The sequence below is a fragment of the Ambystoma mexicanum genome, chromosome 8, assembly GCF_040938575.1.
Source record: "Ambystoma mexicanum isolate Mex_15411 chromosome 8, UKY_AmexF1_1, whole genome shotgun sequence".
In the NCBI taxonomy this organism is placed as follows: domain Eukaryota; kingdom Metazoa; phylum Chordata; class Amphibia; order Caudata; family Ambystomatidae; genus Ambystoma; species Ambystoma mexicanum.
In genome coordinates, this window is record NC_090929.1 from 1,501,934,335 (window position 1) to 1,501,957,357 (window position 23,023).

At 46.0% G+C, this 23,023-nt stretch overlaps 1 protein-coding gene across 1 annotated transcript in view; it reads left to right on the plus strand.

Moving 5' to 3' along the window:
- AS3MT (arsenite methyltransferase) overlaps positions 1-23,023 on the plus strand; it is a 1,233,739-nt gene that overhangs the window by 1,088,577 nt on the left and 122,139 nt on the right. The gene's annotated exons all lie outside the window — the stretch shown is intronic.

Consider the following 23,023-nt stretch of genomic DNA (forward strand, 5'->3'; position numbering starts at 1 on the left):
TGTGCCCTTTCCTCCCTATATCTGCACTTGGCATATGCCTGCGGTCCCCCAACCCTCTCCCATCCCCCTTCCCCAATCCACCCCCCCTCAAACTCACCCCTCCCTCTCCGGGCCTGGCTCGGTATCCTAGGACACAACCCAACTAGTGGGCACCGACCCATGTTCTACCCGTTCCCTAAGGTTAGCCTAACCTACTAGGATTCCAAGTGGTGCCTTACTCCCTCCCGGCTGAGTCTACTCAGTCCCTATGGATTGCACCTGCTATTTGTACCCCCCCCCTTTGTACCGTACCGGCCCTCACCCCATTCAAACCCTCCACTCGGTCATCCTCATTTTATCTTACAGTCACAGGTTGGTGTTGATTCTTCTTCCCTTCATTTCCTGCCACGGGCCCCTTCAACTTGTCTCCTCTCTTTCTGTGCGCTGTAGACCATTCCCATGGCTTGTGTCTCTGCAGCTGTGCGCCCCATGTTCGATCCCCGGGGCTGTATCAACTGCATCCATGCCCAGCGTGGCCATACCTTCCTCGCACATGGCAGACAGCTCTTTGCTGTCTGCCTTCCCAGTGGAACACTAGGCCAAAGGGGAAGGTCCATTTATAGGGGACTTCTTTCCTGCAGTATTCTCATCACCGGCCCCATTGCTTTTCTTTTCTGAAGCATTGCAGCCACCAGATCTTGAAACAAGCTTACATGCGAGCCATTCATCGTGCTAGTGTCTTTCTCCCTAGCAGCCCTAAGGATCCTCTTCTTCTCCTCATACAATGCCAATGCTGCTAATACATCCCTTGGTCTATTCCCTTCTCCACTCCTCTTAGGGCCCACTCTTTGCACGCGGTCAATTTGAATCTCCTCTGGGGTACTGTCTGTCAGCAGGGTGGCAAAGCACTGCTGGATTATAGCTTTAAGGTCTGCAACGGAATTCGTTTCTGCCAATCCTTTAATTCTTTTATTTGAACGTCTTGACTGCTTTTCTAAGTCCTCTGTCTGGATTTCCAGGTTCTGCGTAGCGGAAGCAGTCTGCTCCAGCAGCTCGGAGTTTTGCTGCACTCCCTTTGCGACTTCTGACAGGCCTTGTTCTGCAGAATCCACTCTTTTCCCCAAAGCATTAATATCCTCTAATTTCCTTCAGTGAGTTCTTTAGTTCTTCTTTTAGGCTCCCCATGTTCTGCTGAAAAGATTCTGTTAGCCTCTCTTCCATGCCCTGCAGGCACTTTTGCAGCTCCTCTTTGCTGAGGTCTGCAGTTCTTTGATGTCTTTTTGCGTTAAGATGGATACCCCTGTTGCCGTGCCTGCTGGGAGCCTTTGCCAGCACCTCTCCAATTGTCCCTTCTTAGAGATTTTCTTTGTGGTCTGCGTTCATGGGGTCTGCTTTCCCCTTGAACCTGGCATCTCGTGTGAGTACCGCTCTCCTGCATTCCTCCTTATTCTTAGTTGAGGGCTTTCACTTCCCTGTGGTGTTTCTGCCCTATTTGTGCTCTTCTGTAGGTCTTCCCACTCCTGTGGTGGTCTGTCCCTTCCAGTCTCGTTGCCCCTGGTTTTGCCCGCTCTCGTCCTTCACCACACCTGTGGTCCCTTTATTCCTTTATGCTGCAGGACCCTCTGGGTTCAGGTACCCCCAGCCCCGTTCCCTTCTTAATTGTCTTCCACACAGTGATGTGCTGATAGTTTATATGGGGGTGGGAGGGTGCTTGTGTGCTAGTCCCTCGTGGTTACTGCGGCACTATTTATAGAATTTAGGGGGGTGGGTTTCCTTTAGCCGGTCCCCACGGGGCTGTGACAGTGCCTGATATTCGGTCTTGATTTGCATGGGGCTATGTGCACGCCCTTGGATCGCTCCTCCCTCTCTTACCGGATCGGATTAAGTAGAGGTGTCTTGACGCAGCCTCCTTCTTCCAGGGCCCTTTCCGTTCCCGCTCATAATGCAGCCACTTTACAAACTTATGAGGTGCGAGGTCTTCCTCTTGGAATCTTCAGTTCCCTGGAGCTGTTTCCCCGCTGCGTCTCTGCTCTGCCTACCCTTCCGTTGCGCCTCCTCGCCGGGGGATCCCAGCCGGTTGCCTTCTATGTCCCGCAGTGCGGGCAGCTTGTATTCCCCAGGTCGGGGCTCAACCGGCCCGGCTTCCTTATAGCGTGTCGCTTCCCTGCCTCCGCCAGAGCTCCTCCTCTCTTGCTCTCAGTTCCACCACCTTGGGGGGAGAGGGCCTTTCCGCAGCCTCTATTTGCCTCAGAGTCCCCTTCTCCTGCTCCAGACCCTTCACTTTGATTCCTTCCCTGGGGGCTTCTCTTTCACCCTGTGCTCTTTCGTCTCACTGCTTCAGCATGGTAGTACACCCGTGTGGGTGAGGGAGCTCCACTTGCTGTTGTGCCTCTTCATGCACCTGTCTGCTTGTGATCCGCTATGCGATCAGCACTCTCATTCCTTCATATGATAGCGGTTCAGAGTCCCCGTTATGCTGCTATCCGTATCTTTCTTGTTCACCTTTCAGCGGCCCAGCCAGGAGCTCGTTAGACTGTGACCTCACTCTCCGGTGGCCATCTTGGAATCCCTACTCCCACCTTTTAACTGTCATGCATCCAAGTCCACAGCATTACATTCCCCAGCACTCAAGCCCACAGCACTACAATTCCCACAATGCCCCACCAGTATCTTCAACCACGCCCATCTGTATCTCACATCCCGTACCCTCACAGCGGCAGGGGGAGGTTCGCCGATGCTCCAGGGCGTTCCAGCAGGCTAAGGGTTGCGGCAACCGGCTGCGCCCGTTTCTCCGTTGTCGGCTTCCATGGCGCATTTCACCGTGCTCGAAAAGGGGTAGCGTTGCCACGATACCACGCATCGATCCTCGTCATGTGACACGGGGATCCCGATCACATGTCCGGATTTCCATGTCAACCCCCTTAAAACAGTGAGGATTACGCTTTTCCCGTGCTTCACAGCTGTTTTTCTGGCGTCCGGACTCAGTTTGCTTTTTGAACTATTTCCTTGACCTCGGATTACGTACTTGGACTGTCTTTGGATTTCCCTTGGTTTTGGTCTACGCATCTCTCGGAATTATTGACCTCGGCTCTGCATTACGGACTTCTATTTTGGATCATGTTTTGGCTACTATGACTTGGCTCTCTTGGATCAGCTCCAGAATTTACTTCAGCTTCCCAGATCAGCTTGGAACTTACTCAAATACCACCAAGTGAACTGCTCAGTTTACCATCTCTCAGGGGCTTCCGGTGAGAGCACTGTGCCACCACCTGCCGCTTTTTCTCACTGAGGGTACAGCTTACTCTCTCGGGGGGAGTTTTCTTTCCATGCCATACTTTGCTCCCTTCTGGGATAACACTCCCCAACACTTAGGTAAGATTCCCGAATATTGCTTCCCTGTACTCAACTGACCTGTACTGTCTGCCATTTGTCTATCACTTACCTGCTTATTTCCTTTGCAGCTCTCGGGTTTCCTGCGTTCATTTACCTGGCACCTGTGACCCTAAAGACTGAACAGCAAGTAACCTTATCTTTCTGTTCGGTACTTAGGAGCGGAGGTCCTATATTCTGCACGACACTCAAGTCTTGACATTAACAAATAATTGGTTTTCCTTGCACATTGTTGGCCTCAGATAAACCCTACAACCTCTTGGTATCCTCTGTGCCTTATAATAGTTAGCTAATGTGGTGGCATGGAGTTTTTGTGAATTATCTCTTCTTATTAGCTGCACAAGTTTAAAAATCATTCTCTCTGGATTTTCATTGACGTAGTCTCTCTGTCTATGTCAGATATGAGTGACAAAATGTGGGTGTCTTTGCACTCACTAAAAGCCAATGGGCCTCATTACAACCCAGGCGGTAGACGTGCCGGTAAAATCGGCACAGAGTTGTGTTTTTTTCCAGCGCCGGTAAAAGTAACTCCCCATTCCCATTTGAGTCCCATAAGACTCAATGGGAATGGGGATGACAGCTGCACCGGCACTGTTAATAACGGTGCCGGTGCTACCGTGAAAGTCTGCGAGCAGGTGCCTTTCCGCCCGCCAGGTCAGACTAAACAGGAATGAAGTGTTGAATTTGACAGGGTCACACAGCCCAATCTTGGATACTACCAGCATAGTGGTAAGACATATTCTTCTTCTCCTTTAGCACATAGGTTCCCGCTTCTACTGGGACCCACTCAGTTCATTAACATAGAGGTCTAAACAGATTTTACCTTTGTTTCCTCCATGATCATTGATTACACCAGATTTAATATACTTGGCCATTGCCCACATATCATATACACCTCCAGAGACTGTCTTGAGGTTTTTGTACCCAAAAGGTGATGAATCAAGCTTAAGGTGATCTTGACGCCTTCGAGAATTTGCATTTATGTTTTCTTTTTGTTAAATGTCAGCAATCTTCACAGTAGAGTAACCGTGATGAAGAGTATTGTATCTTGAAACATGTTGGGTTTCCCATTAAAGTAGCAACTGTGACGAAAAAAAGAACTGTTTTTGCTTCATTGTATACATTCTAAACTGTATAGAGTAATAGTCTGGTTCATTCAGTTTTAATTCAGCCTTTGAGAGTGTTCAGGGGATTGGAGTTCCCACACCCTGGGAACTTTGTTGTTTATTGGTTACACTATATATATATATATATATATATATATATATATATATATATATATATATATATATATATATATATATATATATAAGCAAAATAAAAAATTGGAGCCTAATACAATTTGTTAAAATACAAGAAAACATCATGTATGGTAGAGTGTGCAGTGCTTACGTAAAAAATAGGAATATTTTGAATGTTTGTGAATTCTAAATTTCCATGATTGTCTCCAGAAAATAGTGCTGGTTGTTTGTAAAGATGTGCCATCTCAGACAATGTACATTATAAACAAGTAGATTGAGTCCCTTTATAATCTGGGGTACATGTTTGGTTTATACTCAAATCTTAGTATCAGCTGTCAGCTGTGTGAGGCAAAGCAAATGGGCTGGAATGTGGAGAGGGGAGGACGGAATTTGCCGAGGGACACATGTGCATGGGTTACTTGGACATGTCCCCACACTCTCACACCTCATGAAAGGCAGGCATTGGTGAAACGTTTCGCAAATAAGATGTGAACGTCACCTGTAATGTAGTTGCTGACTGCACTCACAAACCCTAATTTCATCAGCACTGTAAGGAAGGCATGGTATCAGAGCAAGACAGACACAAGTGATCACAGTTCAAGTGTGTTTATTAAACTGTAAAATGGGTGAGATAAATGTCTAATATAAATCTAAGATGAGAGCAAGCTACGACCATCAATATTAATAATACAGTCTTAGTAGTGTCTAGTCAAATAAAAAAGACCTTTACTGAAAAACCTATTGCCAATCCTTACCACTATGCTACAAAACAATTAGGGATAATGTTCACAAAATGATAAGTCAGGATGTTATGGCCGCCGGGGTCTCCCTTCCCTATGTTTTTAAAACGGGACTCTGGAGCACAGCACACTTGTGGGCTTCTCTGGTACGACTTTACAGTTCTTTTTCTCTATATCGGGGCTTTCTGTGTGCAAGTCTGTTCTCGTGCAAAGTCTCTTGCTTCAAAGGCCCTGATATGCCAAAAACAACAAAACAAATGGTTCCTTCTAGTAACCTTCACATCGGGTGATTACTCTTTACCCTAAGATCCCCCTCAGCCGGGCTCCGATCCTTCTGTCGGCGTTAGCCTCTCAAAGCACTTGCCAACTTGAAAAGAGGCTTACGAAAGGCGATCATGTCTCGCTGGTTCACTCTGTTATTCTATGCCAAGTGCGTGTTTCATAATATCACAGTTCGCACAGCGTTCCCCTCAGCCGGGCGCAAACGCCTGTTTCACAATTCCCTCAGTCGTTTTCACACTTTCCACAGTTCACAATTCCTAAATCTCATCAGAAAGCGGGGGTTCCCTTCCCCTAGCTTTCTCTTGGCATCCCTCCGTCAGGTTTACATTTGCCACAGTTCACATTTCAACAAAAAGTAGACCCCTTAGGTTCTTCCCTTTTCCTAAGTCTGGGTCTCAGCCCCCAGTCAGGCTTCGCACAGTTCATTTAGTTTCCACAATCTTAGTTTAATACACTCTCTTTGTTCAGGAGAGGGGTACCAGCCAGAGACCTTCGAACGAGTGCCCACGTAACGCCAGACCACTTTAGCTCTGATACCTGTTTTACTCACAACGTTCCCAAGGGTCTCCCTCTGCCAGGCTCTGACTCCTCTTAGGGTTCACGTAGGGCCTCCCTCTTCTGTGCTCAGACCCTGCTACCAAAAGTTCAGTCTTTCAGGGTCTACCTCCCCTTGGTATGCACCCTCCCTCACAAGGTTCACAGGGTCTCCCTCTTCTGGGCTCAGACCTCTCTCACAGGGTTCTCAAGGGTCTCCCACTGCCGGTCTCAGACCCCTCTCATAAATGTACAAAATTTTCAAAAAGGGTTTTGGGACTTCCAGGCCCAGAATGCACCGTCAGAAATTCAGCTCCCCAAAACGGCATTTGGCATTAGGAGCTGCAGGAGCTAAAAGGGGATATTGTGCTGGGGTCAGGGTCTCTTTCGCTAACCCTCAGAGACATGGGTTTTCCTGACTGGCCCAGGGCAGGAATCTTACTATGGGTACTGCCAGGCTACCCCAAATGCCCCTGGTCTTGCCTTTTGGAGGTACAGCTCCCTCTCTACAGTGTAGTCTCCTCTGGGCTCACAGCGCCAGTGTCAGGGCGGTTTTCTCCTCCTCCAGCACTCCCAGGGTGTCTTCAGCTCTTCTGGTTTTCCTCTGGCTTTGTGCACCTTCCAGCATCCCCAACTCGCTCAAAGTGTGCTTTCCTGCCCCGCCTTTTATACTTCCTGGGAGTGGTGATTTGGTTCAGGTGTGCCTGGATGTAAGGGAATGCCTGACTTCACCTGTCTTCGTTAGCGGGACAAAATGGTGGTCGTACATAGGAGTGAATGGTCCAGGGATTCCTATGGGTAATCCTCACTCCTCCTTGGTGCTTGCTTTTCTTCGCAGTATTTAAAGGACATGGTGAATGAAGGGGATTCTGGGAAATGTAATGAGTCGCAGATTTTATAAGAAAGTCGGTTGAATAATTATTGAAAGATTTGTCAACAAGAAAACAGGGATTATGGGGTTTGTAGTGTTCCACTGAAGAGGAGGGAAGGTCATTGTCAGAAAGGGGGGAACAGATGTGTAGTGGATAAAGGTGTTTTCGCCTGCCTTTTCTGAAGGGGAAGTACTGGGGTAGGATATTGATATTGATATTTTATTTCTATCGCGCTCGTACACAAGTGTTTCAGAGCGTGACAAGGCAAGGGAGGGGAACAGGGGAGAACAAAACAGCGATTTTACTAGGCCGAGTGACATTGAGAATGACTAGGCCCAGTGACATCGAGAACGATCTGACTGTAGTGGAGAGATCCCATAAAGACTAAGGAGTTGTGGGTAGGGGTGTATCACAGAAAAGGGTACACTGCGTCTCGCCCAAGGGTGTTCCTTCCCCGGTCCCCAAGGGCCCTTTGCCCAGGTGATCCTCCCTCACGTGTCCGCCCCCAGTGTCGTGATCCAAGTTGCAATGACCCTCCCCATGCCACCTGAACAAAGGATCCCTGGGGTCTACCAGTGTGAACACCTTCAGATGTCTCACAGCACTATTGGGATGTACCTGCCAACCCCTTGCCACACGCCTAATAAGAAGACTGTGCTCACAATGTCCATGCTCATCTCTCGACCCATAGAAAACACTGACTGCTTGGGACATCTGCACACCTGTCTTCTTCACTTTCATGAATATGAGAACACAAACCAGTTGAACAGGCACTGGCCTCACAAGCCCCATCTTCCCTCACCATTGCACGAAGGTGGGAGCTGTTGGCAACTCCTGCCCCCTCAGCACTAACCTCTGATATCTGCATTCAGCCTGTTGCGCCCAATCTAAAGCAGCCATTACCTACATTCTTTACTCACACAGACATCAGGAGCATATAACACAGAGGGCTATACGTTCATGAACCTGAGCTTTTCCAAAAAGTGATGCTCTGTGTAATCCAACATATACCCTAAAAAATAATTCTACAATTACATAAATGCACAAAGAATGGCTCCATTTGAGTTTTGCTTTTTGTCCTGCTAGTCACGTCAATGACTCATGCTCAACTTCTCTATGACTGAAGTTTGGGACTTCCTGCCCATCATGCGCCACCGCTCCTTCCCTGCTATTATCCTTTCCCCTAACCTTCTCTTAGCATCCCAAAAGGCTGGCAAACTTGGGGGTCTTCTTCAGCAATAATCACTAACACCACCAATATATCACTTGTAATGAAGCCACTTTAACACTCAACCTACTACACATCAGGAAAACCTGTTCCTCCTTTCCCCCACTCCACTAAAACTCTCACCACCCCCATTGTGCTCAGTTGACTAAACTTCTGCTTTAGCCCCATCCTAGGCATCCCGTGTGCTCTTTTTGTCCTCTCAGTAAAATCTTTAACTTTGAAACTCGCAATCTGTACATCCTCTCCTCACCAGTTCCATGACAGCTGGCTCTTCGTGCATCAACAATCCCTACTACTCACTATTAAATCAGTTCATGGCCTAGTTCGTCCCATATGGGTATCTCCATCACCCTCTACTTCCTACCTAATACCCTTCACTCTAGAACCCCACTAAACCACTCTGTTTAGCCAACGCAACTTCACGCTACCGCTTTCTTCTCTCCTTGTCCCTCTCCTCTGGATGTCTATAAAACATGTACTATCCCTGCTTCCCATTAAGGCAGGTTTAAGCAAATTCCCTCTCTGTAGACGGAGTCTATATCCAGATCCAGTAAACCCCCTTCCCATCAACCCTCCAGTTGATTCATTTCTTACCCTCGTTGCACATGTTCATCCAAAAATTCACGAAGACGCAATAAAAGGCTCTAATCTGGGCTTCCAATGTGAAGGTAAAGGGGAGCATGAACTATGAGCAAATGAAATAAGCCCAACTTCCAAGGCTGAATTGGAAGTTGGGCTCATTTTAAAAAACAATAATTGCAATGTGCTGGCTGCTTCAACCAAAATATAGATTTAATATATTAGAAAAATGCTATGGATTGTAATGTTTGTGATCAGAAACGCTCACCAATTTGACCCAGAAATCTTTAGTGCAGGTTCCCCATTTGTACTTTTTTCTATTTTAGAGAGTGTCAGTTCGGCAGAGGGCGCTGTGCATTGATGTCGATGGTCCCTCGAAGGCCTCCATCGAGGGTGACGTCATCGGGTGTATAAGTAGCACGCTGGGTGCCCGTTGGACTTAGTTCCGTTTTTCCACAGTATACGTTGTGTCGGAAATTTGGCGCGCCTCGAGTTCTGTGAGAAATAGTAAATCTAACAATATAATGAATATGTCCTCGTCATCGACGCCGACTACAACCCTGAGATCGGGTTTCAAGAAGTGCAAATCGTGCAGTTAAAAAATGTCTATCACAGACCCGCACTGAGAGTGTTTGTGGTGCCTCGGGGAAGGCCACGGCATGGAGGCCTGTACGAAGTGTTAGGCGATGATGGGGAAGGCCTTGCGAGAGAAGAGGGGAAAACTACAGGTAGGTCGTAAATCCGACCGTAAAGCCTCTAGCGTGGAGTCGAGGACCCGTGAGGAGAAGTCTCCTCCACGCGAAAGGCATGGGTCCAGGTCCCGAAGTGATTCCCATCGCTCGTCGTCTTCGACAAAAAAATGGAAGAAACAATGCCACAGGTCCCTCTCCACCTCGTCCTCGGACGAATCCCCAAAAAGGATGAAATGCCCCACTAAACATTTGTCATCTGAAGAATGGGAAGCATTCAGGCTCAAAATGATGGAGGTGTACGAGAAAGCGAAGCCTCGGTCCGCGCCTTCTTCGGAAGCCGGCCGGGAGCGTAATCGCTCCGACACTTGCGCGCCCTCGAGCCCTGGTGATCCAAAAAGGAAGGATACAGAACCTTCTAGGACGCCGAGCAAGAAAAGCCGCTCCAATCAAGTCGAACGCTCGAGGTCACCGGCGCCGTCCGAGACCAAACACACCTCGAAGGGCAAGTCTTCGAAGAGCGCCTCGACGCCCTCGAAGCCGGCGCCATCAATGACAGGTATTATGTCGACGCCATTGACGCCTTTGTCGACGTCAACCCCGAAGCCCTCGGCGCCAAAGGCTCCAATTCGGCCAAGTCAGCTAGAAAAAGGGAAAGAGAAGGCTACAAGGCCTGTAATGCCTTCAGGACCCCTTAATACTCCTCCTCTACCTCTCCCAGAAAAGGTTTTCAAACCTCTTCCTAGGAAGGAATTCTTCAAGTCCCTGACCTCAATCTTTGAGGAACAGGAGAAATCGGATGAGGAGAATGTACCCTTTGGGCTGGAATATGGCACCCCAAATATCCCAGAATGTCTGATTACAGAAGAAAGCAGGATGAGAGATCTGGTTGAATCACTACACAATGCAAGTGGCATTGATACATCTCCTGAAAATGACTTTAGTAGGCCAGAACCAGGAGAGCATGCCAGTCCATCATACCGTCAGCTAATGACAAAGGTGGTAGATTACTTAGGATGGACCAGACCACCAACCCAATTCATCCAAGATGATTGACAGACATATTGGATCATGGTCCTACTGAAGACCCAATACTACCCTTTCACGTAGCCTTGCAAAATAGGGTGGGCAAAAATTAGTAGACTCCGGATTCTATTCCGCCAGTGAATAAATCCCTCACTTCAAAATACCGCCCTGCCAGTAGCGACCCCGGCTATCTGTCTAAACATCCCACTCCCGAGAGTTTGGTTATACAGGCAGCCACAGCTTCTAACAAACTGGCGTACCCTTCTATCCCTCCGGACAGGGACGATAAGCGTGTGGATGGCTGGTCTTGGAAGGTATTTTCAGCTGGGAGTATGGCGTTAAAATCAGCCAACTCCACGTGTGCCCTGGCAAAGTTTTCGTACACTCTATGGGAGTGCATTGCAATGGCAGCGGAGCACATACCAGAAGGGGACGAAAGGGAAGGATTCCTAGCCATCGTTAGAGATGGGAAGGAGGCCATGCAGGAATCCCTTGAATCTGGATTGGATAGATAGTGTGAGCAGGTCCATGGGCACTAGCACAGTAATGCGCAGATTTGCATGGTTACGGAAGTCGGTTTTCACACCAGACGTACAGAACCGCCTTCTGAACATGCCCTTTGACGGGTCTCACCTTTTTGGCAGCAAGGCTGACGAGAGCATTGAGAGGTTGCAGACCTCAAAAGCAGCTGCCAAGTCTTTGGGGGCTGCTATTAGGCAACCTCAGCCTTTTCGTGCGCCAGGTCAATCTTGGAGGGGACGATCCTATCGTTACTACTCCTCCTATGGAAAGGCGAGAGGAATGGCCAGGCTAAGGGGACGAACAAAATGTGCAAAGCCAGCTACAGCCTCTTTGCCATCAGCGGCTGCAGCAACCGCCACAAAACCACTTTGAGGACTTGCATTACAAGACACCTGTAGGAGGCAGGCTGTCACAGCATCTGCAAGAATGGCGAGCCATTACTTCAGATGTTTGGGCTCTAGAAATAATAACCCAAGGTAACTGCCTTCCTTTTCTAATGCAACCTCAAAGCAATCCACCAGGGAGACACCCTTTGAAGTTTTCAGACCCGCTCCTACAGCAGGAAGTTATAACCCTGTTGGAGAAAGGTGCTATAGAGCCAGTACCTGCAACAGAGAGGAACAAGGGATGGTACTCCCGTATTTTGTGATCCCCAAAAAGGACGGAGGACTGAGCTGAGGCCCATCTTGGACTTAACAAACTTGAACAAGTTCCTCAGGAAGGACAAGTTCAAGATGGTTACCCTTTCTCAGATCCTTCAGGTCCTTCAACTTCAGGATTGGTTGGTGTCATTGGACCTCCAGGATGCTTATTTTCATGTGCCGATTGATCTCAAGCACAGAAATTACCTGAGGTTCGTAGTTGGCGACTCACACTATCAGTTTCGAGTCCTGCCATTCAGATTGACTTCCGCCCCGAGGGTCTTCACCAAACTGATGGTAGTAGCGGCACCGCACCTCAGGAGAGGGGGGATTCACGACTACCCCTACCTAGACGATTGGTTGATCAGAGCATGTTCTGCCGAACAGGCACTGGATCACCTGAAAGTCACCTGCCACTTCCTCCACAGACTGGGCTTCTTCCTCAATTTCAAGAAGTCAAAAATGACACCTTCTCAACAGCTCCAGTACATAGGAGCTGTATTAGACACATCCTTGGGAAAGAGCTCGCCTCCCAGGTTGAGGGCTCAAGACATTCTTCAGATGGTTTCCAAATTCCAAAATGCCCAAAATCTCCAGGCCTACGATTTCTTAAGGTTACTCGGCCTCATGGAATCCTGCATCTTCCTGGTGCCGGAGACACGTCTGAGAATGAGATCCCTTCAATGGGCTCTAAAGACTCAATGGTCCCAGTCCTCAGGTCAAATGACAGATCTTCTCCAGATTCCAAACACGGTTCGACAAGACCTTCTATGGTGGACTTGTTCAGAGAATATCCTGAAAGGAGAGCTTTTTTGGCAACCATGGCCGGAGATCACAGTAGTGACGGACGCCTCACTCATGGGGTGGGGAGCTCACGCCAACGATCTGACAATCAGCAGTCGTTGGTCTCCATTGGAGTCCAAACTACACATGAACCTTTTAGAACTGAGCGCAATCAGACTAGCGCTGAAAGCTTTCCTGCCATCTGTCAGGGGAAAGAATGTCCTGATAATGACGGACAGCACAGTGGCCATGCATTATCTAAACAAAAGAGGAGGTGTAGGGTCACTACCTCTGTGCAGAGAGGCAATGCAGCTCTGGTATTGGGCGATTCAGGAAGGAATCTCCTTAACGGCAGTTCATCTAGCTGGGGAGGAGAATATGACGGCAGATGCTCTGAGCAGGCAGTGCACTGTGTCCCACGAATGGGAACTGGCTCAGGAAGTCATTCAAGAGATCTTCGCCCTTTGGGGAACCCCTCAAGTAGACCTATTTGCGACTAGAATCAATTTGCTCCATTTTTTCAGATGTTTGGGCTCTAGAAATAATATCCCAAGGTTACTGCCTTCCTTTTCTAACGCAACCTCAAAGCAATCCACCAGGGAGACATCCTTTGAAGTTTTCAGACCCGCTCCTACAGCAGGAAGTTATAACCCTGCTGGAGAAAGGTGCTATAGAGCCAGTACCTGCAGCGGAGAGGAACAAGAGATGTATTTTTTTTAACCCCAAAAAGGACGGAGGACTGAGACCCATCTTGAACTTAAGAAACTTGAACAAGTTCCTCAGGAAGGACAAGTTCAAGATGGTTACCCTTTCTCAGATCCTTCAGGCCCTTCAACTTCAGGATTGGTTGGTGTCATTGGACCTCCAGGATGCTTATTTTCATGTGCCGATTGATCTCAAGCACAGAAAATACCTGTGCTCTGTGATCGGAATCAACCGGAAGTGCAAAAGGTATTGCTCAAGGGAATTTCCCCCGAGAGTAGCCCTGGGGGATGTGTTCGTGGTGGAGTGGAATTTCCCACTATTGTACGCGTTCCCTCCGATTCCCGTCATTCCTCAGGTCATCAGGAGACTGAGACAGTTCGGGAACCGCATGATCCTAATTGCCCCGGATTGGGCCAGGAGAACGTGGTACCCGGACCTTCTAGACATGCCCATCTGTCCCCCAGTGCATCTTCCTCAGAGAGAAGACCTTCTCTCACAAATGGAGAGTCAGGTTCTCCATCCAGAGGTCAAAACGCTCAACCTTCACGCTTGGTATCTGAAAGGCTGAGATACAAGGATTGGGACCTTCCAGATAACGCCATGGAGGTGTTGCTTTCGGCAAGAAGGCCAGCAGCAAAGTCTCTATACCTTTGCCGTTGGAAAAAGTTTTGCAACTGGTGCAGAGAAAAGAATGTCGATCCTTTTCTATGTTCTATTCCGGAAGTACTGTCCTTCCTCCTGTCCCTAGCACATAGAGGTCTAAATGTTGGAACCATTAAAGGTTATCTTGCGGCGCTTTCCATCTTAAAGCGCTCGTCGGAAGAATTCTCCTATTTCAAAATTCCTTTGATAGTGCAATTCTTAAAAGGACTCACTGATGTGTTTCCTCCTTACCCATTTCAAGTGCCAATTTGGGATCTCAATCTGGTCCTAAAATTCTTAATGTGTGCTCCTTTTGAGCCTTTGCACACTTGTCCATTAAGATTACTGACATGGAAAACTGCATTCCTAGTTGCTTTAACATCTGCAAGAAGAGTGAGCGAATTGCAGGCACTGTCCTCTGGGCCACCCTATACTGTGCTCCACAGGGACAGAGTGGCATTGAGGGTTAAACCCTCATTTTTACCTTAAGTGGTGTCTGATTTTCATTTAAGTCAGAAAATTGTTTTACCCGCATTCTATCCTCCACCTCATCCTAGTAAGGAGGAGGAAAGATTACACAGGTTGGCTCCAAGAAGAGCTTTAAGCTTTTACATCTCTAGGCTTTCCAAGCTTAGAGTGGACAATCAACTGTTTATCGGCTACACAGGAAGGAAATTGGGTCAATCAGTGACAAAGCAAACAATATCACGCTGGATTGTGCTTTGCATTTCAGAATGCTACAGATTAGCACAAAAAGACCCACCAGAAGGTCTAAGGGCTCATTCCACCAGAGGCATCGCCTCTTCGACAGCCCTGCAAAGAGGTGTTCCTATAAGGTCCATTTGTGAAGCAGCAACTTGGTCTTCACTGCATACCTTTTCAAAATTCTATAGTCTGGATGCTTCCCAGTCTAAGGAGCTGAATTTTGGTAAAGCAGTACTATATTCAGCCATCTAAGGGTATCGAAAAATCTAACCCCTCCACCAGAGAAATTGTCCATACTGCTTTGGGAGTCTATCTAAGATGAGGAATACGTTGGAGGACACAATCCACTCGAAGAACAAGTTACTTACCAATATATATATATATATATATGTATGTATGTATTATATATATATATATATATATATATATACATATATATATATATATATATATATATATATACATATATATATATATATATAACAGAAAGGGAGGAAAAAACGAATCGCACTCCCGCAGGCACAAAAACAGATGCCAGGTTCAATAAAGGTTCGGAAAAAACAACAGACACAGTATAAGAATTACTGATGTCTTTAATGTTTTATCAAATTAAAAAACAGAAGCATCGTGCAGAGAACAAATGCACGACACAAAGCAGCACATAGAAGACAGAACAACAACAGGACGCCTAGGTGTAGCAGCCTGCAAACAACGCGTTTCGCGCTATACTGAGCGCTTGATCACGTGAGGGGGAGAGGGTTGGACAGTGGTAAATACACCATCAACAACAGTCCCTCAACTATGTCGATGGCAACGACTGCTACCAACTAAAAGGGAACAGGGGCGGCCATGTTGGAAGGGAGTGTGTATATATGCTAAAACTGTGTATATATGCTAAAACTGAAGAATTAGAGCACAGTGCTTTGCAAATGCTTTTGTCAGTGATCAGTAGAGATAAACTAAAACTGACCAAGGTGTAGAATTATAGTATGTAACACCACAGTCTCCAAATTAGGGAAAAGGCCCCCAAACATGTATCAATACATGCATGGGGACCTTGCTAGACATCAATGCACAGTGCATAAAGTAGCAGTGTGATGACCTCATAGCATGGAAGATGTAATAAGCCACACTCAAAATAAATGAACCAACATTAAAAATCACCCCATGTAAATGCATAGTCAGCCTAATGAACTAACATGTCATTCCCAACACTTAAATAGAAAATACAATACAATAACAATAAAACTAGTCAACCAAGATTAGATATAAAATCAGGTTAAAAACAGTAGAACTGGACCTAAAAATTGCAGCAAAGTAATACAGCCGGCAAGATAATTTGGGCAAACAGCAAAAATAGCAGCTAAATCATCAGATGTCGATTATACAGTGCAAATCAGCAAAATAGAGCAGCAAGGCAACAGTGAGCCTGTCCAACCTCAAAAGTGGAGGATATAATAAAGTGCATGTGCATCGACCTGATAGACTGTGCAAAATTGCAAAAAATAGCAGCTAAGTCATCAAAGTGCAAGTGCAAACCATGATGTCAGAGTATCTAAAGCCGAAGGCAGAAACGCAACATAACAGATCCAGAGCACACAGTAGACTAGAACAGTAATTTCAAAACATTGAAAAATAGTAAAACAATGTCAGGGAATGACACAAATAACTAGAACAAAAAGCTACATATAGGTCCCCAAAATAAACAAGACATAGTTGAGAGAGCGCTGCCCCTATTGCAAAATAATCAGCTAAGACAGGCAGGTAAGACAGAATAATAATCATAAGTGCCAAAACAAAAATAGATCAGTCAATACCTGCGAACAAACCAACGAAAGTGAAGCAGGAATACAGAAATACAAAAGTGTTAAACCAGGAAAACAAGATGACCCCAACAACGGAAAACAGAGCATAAATGGCAGGAAAAAGCAATAATGATAAATACATGTGGGCACAAGATTAGGTACCCAAAAAGGTATACAATTCCTCGTCTACATTGTGACCTCTGGGGAATTTAGTGTCAAGATCCAAAATAAATCTGGTTTCGAGTTGTCTCAGCCTCAAAATACAATCACCGCCCCTCGGATGAGGGGGTACATGTGCCACAGCAAAAAATGTTAACATGTTAGCATCATTGTTATGTTCAGACTTAAAATGTTTAGCCATGGGATATGTCGGATCAGAATTCTTAATGGCTCTCAGATGTTGCAGAATTATAAGTTTTAGTTTACAGGTAGTACTGCCCACATACCAACGCCCACAAGGGCACGAAAGTACATAAACAACGAAATTGGTGTCACAATTAATAGAATGACGTATCATCTGCTGGATTTGTGTGATAGGATGCAGGAAGAATTTCTTAACAGTGGCATGGGCACATGCTTTACATTTCATGCACTTAGTGAATCCTGTATGAGAGGCTGGAAGCCATGTATTAGAACGCTGGATCTTGCCCATGGGAGGTACAAAACTAGACACAAGTTTGTCCCTTAAAGAAGGAGCACGTTTATAAGTCATAGTTGGACGGTTGCCCAAAATGGGCTTCAAGTCAGCATCAAGGGTGAGAACATGCCAATGCCTTGCCACGATTTTACGAATGTCATTGGACGAAGTATCAAATGTAATGATGAGTCTAGGATCATCATTTGACACAATTTTGGGACCAGTATCATAAATCAAGGCATCTCTAGACAATCCACGAGCTCGAAGATATGCCGTTTCAATCGTTCTTTTTTGGTAACCTTGCTTCAAAAAATCCATGGCTGCCTGTGCACAATAATAGTCAAAACAGGCGATGTTGGAGCAATTGCGACGATATCGAATAAATTCCCCATAAGGGATGGATTTTTTGCAAGGTGTAGGATGACAACTATTGGCATGGAGTGGTAAACCAGTATTGGTAGATTTCTTATGTAATGCCGTACTGATACCTGAGTCATCCATCATAACGGTCACATCCAGATAGACAATTTTAGTGCGGCTGTGGCATTCAGTAAAACTGAGATTGACCTGGTTATTGTTGATACTTTTGACAAATGAAAGCCAATCCCTTTCGGTGCCCTTCCAAATGATAAAAACATCGTCGATATACCGCCACCAAGAAATAATCTGTGTCGGAAAGAAAGATAGTAATAGGTCAGAAAGGAAAGTAGCCTCCCACCACCCCATTGTGAGATTAGCATAGGATGGTGCAAAAGTGCTCCCCATCGCAGTCCCCCTACTTGCCGATAGAAATGGCCTTCAAAAAGAAAAACATTGTTGTGTAGACAGAATGAGAGCATATCCAAGATCATAGTGCTGTGTCCAAGGTAGTTTAAGGAACAAGTGTCCAAGAAGTGTTTACATGCAGATATACCAATGGTGTGACTAATAGATGTGTACAAAGAAACTACATCTAAGGTGGCCAAAAGTAAACCTTCCTCCCAGGGTGTGTTAGTAACGTGTTGTAGAAAATCCTTAGTATCCCTCAGGTAGGAAGGTAATCCCGTGACAAATTTGATCAATGTTTCATCAATGAATTGGGCTAGATGTTCCAATAATGAGCCACATAGAGTAACAATGGGCCTACCTGGGGGATTGATAAGGCATTTGTGCGTTTTAGGGAGGAAATAAATGGTAGGTATAGTATAGCATGTAGGAGTAAGAAATTTAACCAGATCATCCTCCAATAGACCTTCATTCATCAACCTGGTGCACAAAGCAATCAAATCTGTCCTGATTTCTTATGATGGGTCCTTCGACATTTTAGTGTAACATTGGCGGTCATGTAATTGTCGATTGGCTTCAATAACATATTTAGTTCTGTCCTGGATAACAACATTTGAGCCCTTGTCGGCTGGCTTGATGACAATATTAGATAGCAGCTGGAGTTCATTCATGGCCTGGCGTTGGGCAATAGTGAGATTCTGTTTGGTGGTACCAGCCTTATGACGAAAGATCGTCAATGCATAAGTCATGGAAAGCCTCAATACAGCCGCCGACAGGAAATTGAGGGTTAAATCTGGATTTACTTTTTAGCTTGGTCCGTATATCCCATTTGGGATTGATGTCAAAATCAGAAAAGTCAATATTTGATGGATCATATTTATCATCTTCAAGGCATGCCAGATCCATGAGTGAAGGAATGTCCGAAATTAAAAGATCGGTACCACCCATACGAGGTATAGAACGTTTTATAGGGGCATCAGGCTTGGCAAAGAATTTTTTTAGCTTGATTTTACGCATAAACTTGTCAAAGTCTATGCATACTTGGGCGTAATCATAGTTCACAGTGGGACAGAAATTAAGACCCAATGATAACAACGAGGTCTGGGATTTCAGAAATTAAGACCCAATGATAACAACGAGGTCAAGGGACATTTGAGCCCTTGTCGGCTGGCTTGATGACAATATTAGATAGCAGCTGGAGTTCATTCATGGCCTGGCGTTGGGCAATAGTGAGATTCTGTTTGGTGGTACCAGCCTTATGACGAAAGATCGTCAATGCATAAGTCATGGAAACCTCAATACAGCCGCCGACAGGAAATTGAGGGTTAAATCTGGATTTACTTTTTAGCTTGGTCCGTATATCCCATTTGGGATTGATGTCAAAATCAGAAAAGTCAATATTTGATGGATCATATTTATCATCTTCAAGGCATGCCAGATCCATGAGTGAAGGAATGTCCGAAATTAAAAGATCGGTGCCACCCATACGAGGTATAGAACGTTTTATAGGGGCATCAGGCTTGGCAAAGAATTTTTTTAGCTTGATTTTACGCATAAACTTGTCAAAGTCTATGCGTACTTGGGCGTAATCATAGTTCACAGTGGGACAGAAATTAAGACCCAATGATAACAAAGAGGTCTGGGATTTCGTGAGGACATGAGACGACAAGTTGATAATTTGGTGAATCTTCATATTGTCTATAGTTGGTTTTTGGCCCCAAAGCGTGTTGCTCTGCCCTGTTGCTGCGCCTTTTGACCCGTTCCCACGTCGGCCTCGGCGGATGACTTTTTTGCCTGCGATTTTTGTCCTCTTCCTCGTCCTTTAGGCTTACCACCACCTCTGCCTCTTTTTTGATTTTTCCCATCCTGACATAAAAGTCTCATTTCATCTAAAAAATTCATTTTAGGAATGGGTTCGTCAGTCTCAGATGCAGAGATATCTGACTCAGAGGTGGTCTCGGCTAGATCACCAGATGGAACAGACATTGACTGTGTAGCATTGGTTTTGCGGAGAGAGTCAAAACGTTTAGCAAATGTAAAAACACGACCCATCTCATAGTCTGTTTTGTCTCGTAGAAATTTCCTGTGTTTACGCTGTTTGATTTCATCTTCATATATAATTAGAGCTTCATCAATTTTTTTGCGTAGAGATTTGCCTTCCTCTGTTGTGGGGACTTTGGTAAGATCAACCTCTACATTACCTAATTCTTTGAGTGCTTGTTCACGATCCAATTTGGCATACTTTACTAAGATTGTCAGAAACTTGCCAGAGCAACCTTTGCTAGCTTCTCCCCATTCCTCGAGCATTAGTGGATTTTGGTCCTCAAAGGACGGAGTAGTCATAATGCATAAGCCTCGTGGTATTCTCTCAATGTCTAAATAATTTTGAAGAGAGTGCTCCTCCCACCACATGGATATTTCCCTTTGTCGGAGTCTCTCGTATTCCCTCAGCAGGAACACTTCCTTGCTCACATTGCTGCTGACTTTTTTATTTACCCCACTAGTGGGTAGTGTGGAGATAGATTCCTGCTCTTCGTAGAATAAATCCTTGGCTTGGAGTGGCCAGGCTGCTACCCAGGCGTCCTGCATGCTCGTCATACTATGGCTGCAAAAATCATGAATATAATCAAAAAAATGTCCAAACAAGAACCCAAGGAGCGGAGTACCGTCTATTAGTGATGAGAACGGTAACCAGAGAGACCTAATAACTGGTCTGGGCAAGGAGCCAAACTTCAACGAATGCGTGTAAAGCAACAGGGAAATGGAAACAAACTGACAGCACACGCTTACCTTGCAGCGATCTCCTGTGCGTCCTCCGGCACAGGTGAAAGCGCCGGCCGGCAAGGTGGCCTCAGTTGTTATATTCCCATGCGTGTATTGGCTTCCAGTCCTATCGGCAGTATCATCTGCCTCCAGCGGCAGCAATCCTCTTCAGAACACGAAGCATGAAAGTAGGACGCGCACAACGTAACGGTCCCGGTCCAGATTCAAACACGGAACGCTCCGTGTTAGACAAAATAACAGAAAGGGAGGAAAAAACGAATCGCACTCCCGCACTCCCGCAGGCACAAAAACAGATGCCAGGTTCAATAAAGGTTCGGAAAAAACAACAGACACAGTATAAGAATTACTGATGTCTTTAATGTTTTATCAAATTAAAAAACAGAAGCATTGTGCAGAGAACAAATACACACACACACAAGCAAAATAAAAAATTGGAGGCTAATACAATTTGTTAAAATACAGGAAACATCATGTATGGTAGAGTGTGCAGTGCTTACATAAAAAATAGGAATATTTTGAATGGTTGTTTGTAAAGATATGCCATCTCAGACAATGTACATTATAAACAAGTAGATTGAGTCCCTTTATACTCTGGGGTACATGTTTGGTTTATACTCAAAGCTTAGTATCAGCTGTGTGAGGCAAAGCGAATGGGCTGGAATGTCGAGAGGGGAGGACGGAATTTGCCGAGGGACACATGTGCATGGGTGACTTGGACATGTCCCCACACTCTCACACCTCATGAAAGGCAGGCATTGGTGAAACGTTTCGCAAATAAGATGTGAACGTCACCTGTAATGTAGTTGCTGACTGCACTCACAAACCCTAATTTCATCAGCACTGTAAGGAAGGCATGGTATCAGAGCAAGACAGACACAAGTGATCACAGTTCAAGTGTGTTTATTAAACTGTAAAATGGGTGAGATAAACGTCTAATATAAATCTAAGATGAGAGCAAGCTACTACCATCAAATATTAATAATACAGTCTTAGTAGTGTCTAGTCAAATAAAAAAGACCTATAATGAAAAACCTATTGCCAATCCTTACCACTATGCTACAAAACAATTAGAGATAATGTTCACAAAATGATAAGTCAGGATGTTATGGCTGGGGTCACCCTTCCCTATGTTTTTAAAACAGGACTCTGGAGCACAGCACACTCCTGGGCTTCTCTGGTACAACGTTACAGTTCCTTTTCTTTATATCAGGGCCTTCTGTGTCCAAGTCTGTTCTCGTGCAAAGTCTCTTGCTTCAGAGGCCCTGATATGCCATAAACAACAAAACAAACAGTTCCTTCTAGTAACCTTCACATCGGGTGATTACTCTTTACCCTAGGGTCCCATTCAGCCGGGCTCCGATCCTTCTTTCAGCGTTAGCCTCTCAAAGCACTTGCCAACTTGAACAGAGGCTTCCGAAAGGCGATCACGTCTCGCTGGGTCACTGTTATTCTATGGCAAGTGCGTGTTTCATAATATCACAGTTCGCACAGCGTTCCCCTCTGCCGGGCGCAAACGCCTATTTCACAATTCCCTCTGTTGGTTTCACACGTTCCACAGTTCACAATTCCTAAATCGCATCATAAAGCAGGGGCCCCCTTCCCCTAGCTTTCTCTTGGCATCCCTCCGTCAGGTTCACATTTGCCACAGTTCACATTTCAACAAAAAGTCATTCTAGACCCCTTAGGTTCTTCTCTTTTCCAAAGTCGGGGTCTCAGGCTTTCTCTAAATCCCCCAGTCAGGCTTCGCACAGTTCAGTTAGTTTACACAATCTTTGTTTAATACACTCTTTGTTCAGGAGAGGGCTACCAGCCAGAGACCTTTGAACGAACGCCCACGTAACGCCGGGCCACTCTAGCTCTGGTTACTGTTTTACTAACAACGTTCCCAAGGGTCTCCCTCTGCCGGGCTCGGACTCCTCTTAGGGTTCACACAGAGCCTCCCTCTTCTTTGCTGGGACCCTGCCCGCAAAGTTCAGTCTTTCAGGGTCTCCCTCCAATGGGTATGCATCCTCTCTCACAAGGTTCACAGGTTCCCCTCTGCCGGGCTCAGACCCCTCTCACAAGGTTCTCAAGGGTCTTCCTCTGCCGGTATCTGACCCCTCTCAGAAAGTTAACAATCTTCAAAAAGGGTTTTGGGACTTCCAGTCCCAGAATGCACTGTCAGACATTTGCTCACACTTCTCAGCTCCCCAAAACGGCATTTGGCATTGGGAGCTGCAGGAGCTAAAAGGGGATACAGTGCTGGGGTCAGGGTCTCTTTTGCTAACCCTCAGAGACATGGGTTCACCTGACTGGCCTAGGGGAGGAGTCTTACTATGGGTACTGCCAGGCAAACCCCAAATGCCCCTGGTCTTGCCTTCTGGAGGTACAGCTCCCTATCCACTGTGTAGTCTCCTTTGGACTCAAGGTGCCAGTGTCAGGGTGGTTTTCTCCTCCTCCAGCACTCCCAGGGTCTCTTCAGCTCTTCTCGTTTT